The sequence below is a fragment of the Arachis ipaensis genome, chromosome B6 (assembly GCF_059453495.1).
Source record: "Arachis ipaensis isolate K30076 ecotype BB chromosome B6, ASM5945349v1, whole genome shotgun sequence".
Lineage (NCBI taxonomy): Eukaryota > Viridiplantae > Streptophyta > Magnoliopsida > Fabales > Fabaceae > Arachis > Arachis ipaensis.
In genome coordinates, this window is record NC_142441.1 from 77,542,661 (window position 1) to 77,552,253 (window position 9,593).

Consider the following 9,593-nt stretch of genomic DNA (forward strand, 5'->3'; position numbering starts at 1 on the left):
ATTATGACTCAGCTTTGCTAAAGTCCCCAATTAGAGGTGTCCAGGGTTTTTAAGCACACTCTTCTTTTGCTTTGGACCTTGACTTTAACCACTCAGTCTCAAGTTTTCACTTGACACCTTCACGCCACGAGCACATAGTTAGGGACAGCTTGGTTTAGCCGCTTAGGCCAGGATTTTATTCCTTTAGGCCCTCCTATCCACTGATGCTCAAAGCCTTGGGATCCTGTTTATTTACCCTTGCCTTTTGGTTTTAAGGGTTATTGGCTTTTTGCTCTTGCCTCTTGGTTTTAAGAGCTTTTGGCTTTTTCTACTTGCTTTTTCTTTTTATTATTTTTTTTTTGCCTATATTTTTTTCTTTTTTTTTCTGCATGCTTTGTTCTTTGCTGCTTTTTCTTGCTTCAAGAATCATTTTTATGATTTTTCAGATTATCAAATAACATGTCTCCTTATCATCATTCTTTCAAGAGCCAACATATTTAACATTCTTAAACAACAACTTCAAAAGATATATGCACTGTTCAAGCATTCATTCAGAAAACAAGAAGCATTGTCACCACATCAACATAATTAAACTAAGTTCAAGGATAAATTTGAAACTCATGTACTTCTTGTTCTTTTGAATTAAAGCATTTTTCATTTAAGAGAGGTGATGGATTCATAGGATATTCATAACTTTAAGATAAAGTTACTAAATACTAATGATCATGTAATGAAGACACAAACATGGATAAGCACTTAACATAGAAAACGAAAAACAGTGAAAGTAAGAACAAGGAATGAGTCCACCTTAGTGATGGTGGTCCTTCTTGAGGAACCAATGATGTCCTTGAGCTCTTCTATGTCTCTTCCTTGTCTTTGTTGCTCCTCCCTCATTGCTTTTTGATCTTCTCTTATTTCATGAAGGATGATGGAGTGCTCTTGATGTTCCACCCTTAATTGTCCCATGTTGGAACTTAATTCTCCTAGGGAGGTGTTGATTTGCTCCCAATAATTTTGTGGAGGAAAATGCATTTGAGGCATCTCCAGGATCTCATGGTGATGAGCTTCATGCGTCTCTTGAGATCCATGAATGGGCTCTCTTGCTTGCTCCATCCTCTTCTTAGTGATGGAAGGGAGATGACTTCATGAACTTCTACTTCCTCTCCAATCATGATGCTATGGATCATGATGGCCCGATTCACAGTAACTTCAGATCGGTTGCTAGTGGGGATGATGGAGCGTTGGATGAACTCCAACCATCCTCTAGCCACAGGCTTGAGGTCCAGTCTTCTTAGTTGAACCGGCTTGCCTTTGGAGTCAATCTTCCATTGAGCTCCTTCCACACATATGTCCATGAGGACTTGGTCCAACCTTTGATCAAAGTTGACCCTTCTAGTGTAGGGGCGTGCATCTCCTTGCATCATAGGCAAGTCAATCGCCAACCTCACATTTTCCGGACTAAAATCTAAGTATTTCCCCCGAACCATTGTAATATAATTCTTTGGGTTTGAGTTCTTACTTTGATCATGGTTCCTAGTGATCCATGCATTGGCATAGAACTCTTGAACCATTAGGATGCCGACTTGTTGGATGGGGTTTGTTAGAACTTCCCAACCTCTTCTTTGGATTTCATGTTGGATCTCCAGATACTCATTTCTCTTGAGCTTGAAAGGGACCTCGGGGATCACCTTCTTCTTGGCCACAACATCATAGAAGTGGTCTTGCTGAGCTTTGGAGATGAATCTTGCCATCTCCCATGACTCGGAGGTGGAAGCTTTTGTCTTCCCTTTCCCTTTTCTAGAGGATTCTCCGGTCTTAGGTGCCATCAATGGTAATGGAAAAACAAAAAGCTTATGCTTTTACCACACCAAACTTAGAATATTGCTCGCCCTCGAGCAAGAGAGAAAAGAATAGATGAAGAAGAAGAAGAAATGGAGGAGAGGGAGAGAGAGATGTGTTTCGGCCAAGAAGGGGAAGAGAGGGTTGTGTTGTGTGAAAATGAGGAAGAATGGAGGGCTATATATAGGGAAGGGAGGGGGGTAAGGTTCGGCCATAAGGGTGGGTTTTGGGTGGGAAATTGATTTTGAATTTTGAAGGTAGGTGGGGTATATGAGGTAGGTTTATGGGGAAGAGTGGATGGATGTGAGTGGTAAAGTGGTTATAGGGAAGAGAGATTGAGGTGATTGGTGAAGAGTTTTGGGGAAGAGTGTTAATGGGATTGTGTGAAAGAGGGGTGAGAAGAAGTGAGTGGAGGTAGGTGGGGATCCTGTGTGGTCCACAGATCCTGAGGTGATCCTGTGGGGTCCATAGATCCTGAGGTGTTCAAGGATTTACAACCTTGCACCAAATTAGGCATGCAAAATGCCCTTGCACACAACTCTGGGCTTTCAGCGCCAGATTGGTGCTTGTTCTGCGCATTGAACGCCCATTTGTTGCCCATTTCTGGCGTTGAACGCCAGAACCATGCTTGTTCTGGGCGTTCAGCGCCAGCTCTTCTCCAGGGTGCAATTCTGGCGTTCAAACGCCCAGATGCTGCCCATTTTGGGCGTTCAGCGCCAGAACCATGCTCTGTTCTGGCGTTGAACGCCAGCCAGATGCTTCTTACTGGCGTTTAAACGCCAGTAAGGTCTTCCTCCAGGGTGTGATTTTTCTTCTGCTGTTTTTGATTCCGTTTTCAATTTTTATATTTATTGTGTGACTCCACATGATCATGAACCTAATAAAACATGAAAGAACAAGAAAAATAGAATTAGATAAATAAAAATTGGGTTGCTTCCCAATAAGCACTTCTTTAATGTCAATAGCTTGACAGTGGGCTCTCATGGAGCCTCACAGATGTTCAGAGTATTGTTGAGACTTCCCAACACCAAACTTAGAGTTTGGATATGGAAGTTCAACACCAAACTTAGAGTTTGGTTGTGGCCTCCCAACACCAAACTTAGAGTTTGACTGTGGGGGCTCTGGTTGACTCTGTTTTGAGAGAAGCTTTTTATGCTTCCTCTCCATGTTTACAGAAGGATGTCCTTGAGTTTTAAACTCAAGGGAGTCCTCATTCAATTGAAGGACTAGTTCACCTCTGTCAACATCAATTACAGCTCTTGCTGTGGCTAGGAAGGGTCTTCCAAGGATGATGAATTCATCCTCATCCTTCCCAGTATCTAGGACTATGAAATCAGCAGGGATGTAAAGGCCTTCAACCTTTACTAACACGTCCTCTACTTGTCCATAAGCCTGTTTTCTTGAATTGTCTGCCATCTCTAATGAGATTTTAGCAGCTTGTACCCCATAGATTCCCAGTTTCTCTATTACAGAGAGGGGCATGAGGTTTATCCCTGAACCAAGGTCACACAGAGCCTTTTCAAAGATCATGTTGCCTATGGTACAAGGTATTACGAACTTTCCAGGATCCTGTTTCTTCTGAGGCAATGTCAGTTGATCCAGATCACTTAGTTCATTGGTGAACAGGGGAGGTTCATCTTCCCAAGTCTCAATACCAAATAATTTGGCATTCAGCTTCATGATTGCACCAAGAAACTTGGCAGCTTGCTCTTCAGTAACATCCTCATTTTCTTCAGAAGAGGAATACTCATCAGAGCTCATGAATGGCATAAAGAGGTTCAATAGAATCTCTATGGTCTCTAGATGAGTCTCAGATTCCTTTGGTTCCTCAGAGGGAAGCTCCTTATTGATCATTGGACGTCCCAGGAGGTCTTCCTCACTGGGATTCACGTCCTCAACCTCCCTTACAGGTTCGGCCATGGTGGTTATGTCAATGGCCTTGCACTCTCCTTTTGGATTTTCTTCTGTATTGCTTGGGAGAGCACTAGGGGGGATTTCAGTGATCCTTTTACTCAGCTGGCCCACTTGTACTTCCAAATTTCTAATGGAAGACCTTGTTTCATTCATGAAAATTACAGTGGCCTTGGACAGATCAGAGACTAAGTTTGCTAAATTAGAGGTATTTTGTTCAGAGTTCTCTGTCTGTTGCTGAGTGGATGATGGAAAAGGTTTACTATTGTTAAACCTATTTCTTCCACCATTATTAAAGCCTTGTTGAGGCTTTTGTTGATCCTTCCATGAGAAATTTGGATGATTTCTCCATGATGGATTATATGTGTTTCCATAAGGTTCACCCATATAATTTACCTCTGCTATTGCAGGGTTTTCAGGATCATAAGCTTCTTCTTCAGAAGATGCCTCTTGAGTACTGTTGGATGCAGCTTGCATTCTATTCAGACTCTGAGAAATCATATTGACTTGCTGAGTCAATATTTTATTCTGAGCCAGTATGCCATTCAGAGTATCAATTTCAAGAACTCCCTTCTTCATAGGCGTCCATTACTCACAGGATTCCTCTCAGAAGTGTACATGAACTGGTTATTAGCAACCATGTCAATGAGTTCTTGAGCTTCTGCAGGCGTTTTCTTTAGGTGAATGGATCCATCTGCAGAAGTATCCAATGACATTTTAGCCAATTCAGATAGACCATCATAGAATATATCCAGGATGGTCCATTCTGTAAGCATGTCAGAAGGACACTTTTTGGTCAGTCCTTTGTATCTCTCCCAAGCTTCATAGAGGGATTCACCTTCTTTCTGTCTGAAGGTCTGAACATCCACTCTAATCTTACTCAGCTTTTGAGGAGGAAAGAACTTGGCTAGGAAAGCCTTGACCAGCTTATCCCAAGAGTTCAGGTTATCCTTAGGTTGAGAGTCCAACCATACTCTAGCTCTGTCTCTTACAGCAAAAGGGAAAAGCATGAGCCTGTAGACTTCAGGATCTACTCCATTAGTCTTAACAGTATCATATATCTGCAAGAATTCAGTTAAGAACTAAAAAGGATCTTCAGATGGAAGTCCATGAAACTTGCAGTTCTGCTGCATCAGAGAAACTAATTGAGGTTTAAGCTCAAAATTGTTTGCTCCAATGGCAGGAATGGAGATGCTTCTTCCATGTAAATTGGAATTAAGTGCAGTAAAGTCACCAAGCATCCTCCTTGCATTATTATTATTTCCGGCTGCCATCTCCTCTTCTTGTTCTAAAATTTCTGAAAGGTGCTTGCTGGATTGTTGTAATTTAGCTTCTCTTAGTTTCCTCTTCAGAGTCCTTTCAGGTTCTGGATCTGCTTCAACAAGAATGTTCTTGTATTTGCTCCTGCTCATATGAAAAAGAAGGACAGAAAAATAATAATAACAATAGGGATCCTTTTTACTACAGTATAGAGGTCCTTGTGTGAGTAGATGAATAAATAAATAGAAGGATATGAGAGAGAAAGAGAATTTTCGAAAATAATTTTTGAAAAAGAGTTAGTGATTTTTGAAAATAGTTTTTGAAAAAGGTTAGTAATTTTTCAAAAATTAAAATCAAAAATTAAAATAATTAGTTAATTAAAAAGAATTTTTGAAAAAGAGGGAAGATATTTTCGAAAATTAGAGAGAGAGAGTTAGTTAGGTAGTTTTAAAAAAGATAAGAAGCAAACAAAAAGTTAGTTAGTTAGTTGAAACAAATTTGAAAATCAATTTTGAAAAGATAAGAAGATAAGAAGTTAGAAAAGATATTTTAAAATCAAATTTTCGAAAAAGATATGATTTTGAAAAAGATAAGATAGAAGGATATTTTCGAAAAGATATGATTGAAATTAGTTTTGAAAAAGATTTGATTTTTAAAATCACAATTAATGACTTGATTCACAAGAAATCATAAGATATGATTCTAGAACTTAAAGTTTGAATCTTTCTTAACAAGCAAGTAACAAACTTGAAATTTTTGAATCAAAACATTAATTGATGATGTTATTTTCGAAAATAAAGATAAGAAAAAGATTTTTGAAAAATATTTTTAAAATTTTTGAAAATAAGAAAAATGAAAAGGATTCGATTTTTTGAAAAAGATTTTGAAAAAGATAAGATTTTTAAATTGAAAATTTGATTTGACTCATAAAAACAACTAGATTTTAAAAATTTTTGAAAAAGTCAAATCTAATTTTCGAAATTTTAAGAGAGAAAAAGGGGAAGATATTTTTTTTTATTTTTGAATTTTTAATGATGAGAGAGAAAGACATGAAAATGATGCAATGCATGAAAATTTTGGATTAAAACAGTGAATGCATGCAAGAATGCTATGAATGTCAAGATGAACACCAAGAACACTTTGAATGTCAAGATGAACATCAAGAACTTATTTTTGAAAATTTTATATGCAAAGAAAACATGCAAGACACCAAACTTAAAAATTTTTCATGTATAGACACTATGAATGCAAGAATGCATATGAAAAATAAGAAAAGACACAAAACATGAAAACATCAAGATCAAACAAGAAGACTTACCAAGAACAACTTGAAGATCATGAAGAACACTATGAATGCATGAATTTTTCGAAAAATGCAAGATGAACATGCAATTGACACCAAACTTTAAATCTGACTCAAGAATCAAACAAGAAATATAAAATATTTTTTTATTTTTATGATTTTATGATTTTTTTGTATTTTCTTTTAATAATTTTTTTTTCGAAAATCATTTTGAAAAAGAAAAATAAGGATTCCAAAATTTTTAATATGAATTCCAGGAATCTTATGCTCTTTAGTCTAAAGCTCCAATCAAAGGGTCAGGCATGGCTTAATAGCCAGCCAAGCTTTAGTATGTAACTCAGACATGACACGCCTGACATTCCCTACCAAGAAGAATTAGACATGGCTTTACAGCAAGTCAGGCTTCAATATGCTTCATGAAACACTAGAATTCATTCTTAAAAATTCTGAAGAAAAATATATTTTTGAAAAGAAATTTTTTTTTTTTTTCAAAAACAGATGAGAAATTTTTCAAAGGTTTTTGAAAAATTTTTTGAAAAGAAAACGAACGGAAAATTACCCAATCTGAGAAACAAGATGAACCGTCAGTTGTCCAAACTCAAACAATCCCCGGCAACGGCGCCAAAAACTTGGTGCACGAAATTGTGATCTCAGGCAACGGCGCCAGAAACTCTGTACGCACGTCTTAATAAATCGTTTTTCATTCACAACTTCGATACAACTAACCTGCAAGTGCATTGGGTCGTCCAAGTAATAAACCTTACGTGAGTAAGGGTCGATCCCACGGAGATTGTTGGTATGAAGCAAGCTATGGTCATCTTGTAAATCTCAGTCAGGCGGATATAAAATAGTTATGGAGTTTTCGAAAATAAATAATAAATAGATAGAAACTAAGGATAGAAATACTTATGAAATTCATTGGTTAGAATTTTAGATAAGCGTATAAAGATGCATTCGTTCCTCTGAACCTCTACTTTCCTGCTGTCTTCATCCAATCAATCTTACTCCTTTCCATGGCTGGCTTTATGTAAGGACATCACCATTGTCAATGGCTACTTTTAATCATCTCTGGAAAATGGTCCGATGCGCTGTCACTGCATGGCTAATCGTCTGGAGGCATCACCCTTGTCAATGGCTGCATCCCATCCTCTTGTGAAAATGGTCCAAATGCTCTGTCACAGCACGGCTAATCATCTGAGGTTCTCGATCATACTGGAATAGGATTCACCCTCCTTTTGCGTCTGTCACTATGCCCAGCACTTGCGAGTTTGAAGTTCGTCACAGTCATTCAATCCCATAGTCCTACTCGGAATACCACAGACAAGGTTTAGACTTTCCAGACTCTCATGAATGCCGCCATCAATCTAGCTTATACCACGAAGATTCTAATTAAGAGATCCAAGAGATACTCATTCAATCTAAGGTAGAACGGAAGTGGTTGTCAGGCACGCGTTCATAGGGAATGATGATGATTGTCACGTTCATCACATTCAGGTTGAAGTGCGAATGAATATCTTAGAAGCGGAATAAGTTGAATTGAATAGAAAAACAGTAGTACTTTGCATTGATCTTTGAGGAACAGCAGAGCTCCACACCTTAATCTATGGAGTGTAGAAACTCTACCGTTGAAAATACATAAGTGAAAGGTCCAGGCATGGCCGAATGGCCAGCCCCCAAAACGTGATCAAAGATGATCCGAAGATCATAAGATGTCTAATACAATAGTAAAAAGTCCTATTTATACTAAACTAGTTACTAGGGTTTACAGAAGTAAGTAATTGATGCATAAATCCACTTTCGGGGCCCACTTGGTGTGTGCTTGGGCTGAGCTTGAATGTTACACGTGCAGAGGCTCTTTCTGGAGTTGAACGCCAGGTTGTAACATATTTCTGGCATTCAACTCTGGTTTGTGACTTGTTTTTGGCGTTTAACTCCAGACAGCAGCGTAGAACTGGCGTTCAACGCCCTTTTACGTCATCTAAACTCGGCCAAAGTATGGGTTATTATACATTGCTGGAAAGACCTGAATGTCTACTTTCCAACGCAATTGGAAGCGCGCCATTTTGAGTTCTGTAGCTCCAGAAAATCCATTTTGAGTGCAGGGAGGTCACAATCCAACAGCAACAGCAGTCCTTCTTCTACCTCTGAATCTGATTTTTGCTCAAGTCCCTCAATTTTAGCCAGAAAATACCTGAAATCACAGAAAAACACACAAACTTATAGTAAAGTCCAGAAATGTGAATTTAACATAAAAACTAATGAAAACATCCCTAAAAGTAACCAGATTCTACTAAAAACATACTAAAAACAGTGCCAAAAAGCGTATAAATTATCCGCTCATCACTTAGTCAGGCAAACAGTAAAAGATGGTTGTTGGTGTAAAATGCATAAGTAGTAAAAAGAAAGTAAAAACAAAGCTAATAAACAGAATTGGAGTAAAACAATGATGAGAAAATAGTTAAGGTCTCGTAGATGTTTACTTTTCCGGATTAAAACATCTTACCAACTATTTTAACAACGAGTGATTCATTCTATGGCAAATCATAAGTGATTAAAACCTAATCTCTTAGCGATTTAATCTCCTCTAATACTACTAAAACGCCACAGACAAGGTTAGTTAATTCAGATCAAAGGGTGAAGTTCAGAAAACTAGTTTAGCACCACAAAAACCTCAATTACTCAAAACTAACCGGATTTTATGTCACATATCTAATTAGCCTAGGTAAATTGTAGTTTAGGAGGAGTGTTTTCAAGCTGTAGCTCAAGCGAGATACCTCTCTCGAGAATCACAAGAGCTTATGTAGAATAAGATTCAAACTCTCGTTCCACCCAGATTCATAAGATTAAGAACGAAAATAATACCTTAAAATTGAATCAAACATAAATTAAAATAGAAGAATAATAATCTTAGTCCATAGAAATAAACAGAGCTCCTAACTTTAACCAAGAGGTTTAGTTGCTCATAACTTACAGAGAAAAAATGTGGAAGTGAGGAGTCCCCCTCCCAGAGGAAAGATCGAGTGTGTTCCCTAGGGAGGAAGGAAGTCCCTTATTTATAGTAAAAACCTCTAAGACTAAACCTAGAATTCAAATTTATACTAAATCAAAACAAAATCAAATCTAGATCAAATCAAATCTTTTAATTGAAACTCGAATTCTAAACCTAAAAGATATTATTTGTAATTAAAATTTACAAAAAGAAAATAAAAGAAGCTAAGAAGTGCTAAATCCACTTGAGAGGCCCAAAGAGGAGTGATTCGGGCTGCTGGGGGTGTTTTACTTTAATAATGGGTATTAAATG

The 9,593-nt window shown here is 37.7% G+C and overlaps 1 non-coding gene across 1 annotated transcript; it reads left to right on the forward strand.

Moving 5' to 3' along the window:
- The first annotated feature begins 4,500 nt into the window (after positions 1-4,500).
- LOC148561430 (small nucleolar RNA R71) lies at positions 4,501-4,607 on the forward strand. Its single transcript, XR_015886938.1, has one exon. It is a non-coding gene; the product is annotated as a small nucleolar RNA R71 (small nucleolar RNA).
- The last annotated feature ends 4,986 nt before the right edge of the window (positions 4,608-9,593 follow it).